This window comes from Plectropomus leopardus, unplaced genomic scaffold (genome assembly GCF_008729295.1).
Source record: "Plectropomus leopardus isolate mb unplaced genomic scaffold, YSFRI_Pleo_2.0 unplaced_scaffold12459, whole genome shotgun sequence".
In the NCBI taxonomy this organism is placed as follows: Eukaryota; Metazoa; Chordata; class Actinopteri; order Perciformes; family Serranidae; genus Plectropomus; species Plectropomus leopardus.
The window spans coordinates 1-3,113 of NW_024613236.1; the positions used below are offsets into that span (position 1 = coordinate 1).

The following is a 3,113-nucleotide window of genomic DNA, read 5'->3' on the forward strand; positions in this document are numbered from 1 at the left end:
ATAATAGATGAAAAATAATAATATATGTATATGAATAAAATAAAAATAACTAATTGACATGAAAAGAGTGAATTCTATACTAAATTTCTGATGGGACTTAATTCTGTTACGTCTGCATTTTTTAGACAATATTAAAGACAACACTTCTTTGATATAGTTTATAAATGATGGGGGCTTTTTAGACTTCCAATTGTGGAGAATAAGTCTCCTGACTACAAGTGAGGCGAATGTTATACAATTAGCTTGAGATGTAGAGATGTCTACGCCCTCACTGGAAACTCCAAAAATAGCAGTAATTGGATTGGTCTCAATTGTTTTGCAACAAATATATGAGAAAGCTTCAAAGATATGACCCCAAAATGTAGTCGTGCTGCATTTTCTGCACACAAACAACATGTCGGCCTACGATGGCACGCTACCGACTGAATATTTACATACTTGGATGCAGAGTTGGCACGTGTTGGCCAAGTCGGTCGTCTTTCAACATGTGTAGGAGTGTTGTTTTACCGGCATTGTCCAGACCCAGGAAAACCAGCTTCCCAGACTTTTTGTACAGACCTGGAAGAAATAAATGAGCCAAAAATTTCAAGCGTGAAATCCAAGTCCTATACTAATCCCTGAGATGGAACATTAAAATAAAATCCACTAAAGCACAGAGGACCTGGGCACTTTACACTTTGACTACTCTGGCTACATTTCAGAGAAAATGCTTTATGGTTGTTGATTACATTGCATTCACGTATGACTTATTTTGATTAAGCTCCAACCAAATACTTTGCCACCACTGTTAAACTGTTGCAAAACTGCACACAATACTTACCTAAGAACTGTAAGACACTACTAAACCCCCTGTAGATCCAGTCGAATAAAAATGACATCTTGACAGCCTTTGACTGAAACAAGAAAAAGCTCAGATTACTATCACATAGACCTGCACTGAGTGGTAAGAAAAATAGAAATACCTGCCTTGACATATTTTTGCTTCTACTGTTATGTAAGTGAAGTGGACAAAATATTAGAAACATCCATCCTATTTAACCCAGAAAAATGTGTCACTGAATTGGGTGAACACACATCAAGTAGTATGTATGTTGTTTGTATAGAAACTGAGCATTTTAAAATAAAGTAGTATTTAATTATTGCAGAACAATAGAGTTTATGCAGCAGACATAATCCTAGAGGAAAGAAAAATTCAAAATTATATTACATCAATATCAGATTTTGACCATTTTCTCATACTTAGCGCCTGAAAATTAGCCATTAAAAGTAGCCTGAGCTTTTATCTCAGATCGATCCTAATTCAAGATCTTCTTTTTTTCTCGTACTGCAGTTATTATTATTTATCTGAAGTAATTAACTCTTGAGATAACAATAAGATCCAGAGGTAAACTTGACTGGCTTATAAATGTGCCTGCATAATCACAGAACTAAATCCTACACACTTGACCCTTTAACTGACTTTGTGATCAAATTAGCTGTTTTCAGTGTTGAGAAACCTCTGAGAAGGTAAGTGAAAGATCAGAAATAAGTCATTTCCAAATAAGAAGCTGATTTATTTCTGAAAAGATAAAGAAAAGACTCTGTGTGCAGTAAAATTTTCCTCTGGGATGGCCTGTCACAGCACCAGTGGTGGATGAAGTACTTGTAAGCCGCACTTGAGTAAAAGTAAAGATTTCTAACCAGAAAATGACTTTGGCAGGAGTTACCTATTAAAATATCACTTGATTCTTAACGCATCTGAGTATCAAAAGTAATTTTACCATATTAAATGTACTCAAGCATCTAACGCAAAAGCACAAGTAAATGCCAGAAATAAAAAAGCCAGCAGGCAGAATTCTGAGATAACATATACCACCTTAAAAATGGAGCCTATAATATACTTTAGAAAATGAAGTATTTTTGTACAATTTAAAGGATTTAAAGAATTAAAAATGTTCGTTTTCTTTCCATCCCAGTACTTTATTCATGTAGGTGAGCTGGTTGGCTCACAGCCGGTTATCTGGGACACTAAATGGAACAGAGCCATCCTTCATTTAATCAGTTTCACCTGAGTTTTTCCTGCTATGACAAGTCAACATGTCTGCCGTGATAAGGTCCGTATTGCATTACATTACATTAGACAGGTTTTTTTTTTAATATCCTGCTCTGTGACATGACACTGTAGTTGTACCCACACGTGTGTCAGGCGTTTAGTAACCTGTAAGTAAACTGTAATGTTCATAAAACTTCATGGATCACTTAGATAAATACACAACCACCTGTATTCATGATCGGCAGCTAAGTTAGCTACATTCTTATTTTTTCGTTACACTGTTTCATGACAGTTACAATTTCCAACAGCGCAATGACGAAGCTGTCGAAAACATTAAGTCGTTGTCATGTGTTTTTGTTGATCTGAGCTTATTTCATTGTGCTAGCAAGTCGACACAAAGGTACCGTTAATGACGCTTTTTTAGGCTAGTTAGCATTAGCATGTTAGCTCTGTTACGTGTAAGAATCTGATCTCGTGCGTCTGGGCAACGTTTAACGGACTACCGTCGTCGCGCGAGCTCAATATGGACTAAAGTCAATAACGCAATGGGTTTTATTGTGTCTTTGAATCAGTGACTGTCTAATTTTTAGCTGGCTTACCCCTCGGCACTGACCAGCAGCCCAGCGCTTAGTAGTATCGGTGGTCTCCTTGGAAACAGTCAATTACAGTTCCGCTTCTTTCTTCTTCGTGTTATAGAATTCAGCAGTTGGCGTTCAAGTTAACGCCCCCATCCGGCCGTTAGCTGAACAGGAAGTTGACACCAAACGGGCCTCAGTAAGTACATTTACTCAAGCCTTTTTAAGTACAATTTTGAAGTATTTGTACTTTACTTGTGTAATTCCATTAATTAATTAATAACGACATAGGCCTACATTTACATAAGTAGCCTACTGTACCTATCTGTCCTTTTACTTGAGTATTATTTTGAAAATGTAACCCATTACTTTGACTGCACTACATTTAAAAGACAAATATTGTACTTTTGACTCTGCTGCATGTCGTTACTGGTTACATCTGCGTCGAGCACTTTTAGTATGTTGTATTCAAAACACTCAACTAGGTTTAAAAGGCATGTTTTCTT

General features: G+C 36.5%; 1 long non-coding RNA gene across 1 annotated transcript; it reads right to left on the reverse strand.

The window, feature by feature from the left end:
- Positions 1-102: 102 nt before the first annotated feature.
- On the reverse strand, positions 103-2,680 carry LOC121963778. The gene is made up of 3 exons (XR_006107276.1): positions 2,632-2,680; positions 821-893; positions 103-558 (listed from the first exon to the last, which is right to left on the reverse strand). It is a non-coding gene; the product is annotated as an uncharacterized LOC121963778 (long non-coding RNA).
- Positions 2,681-3,113: the final 433 nt, after the last annotated feature.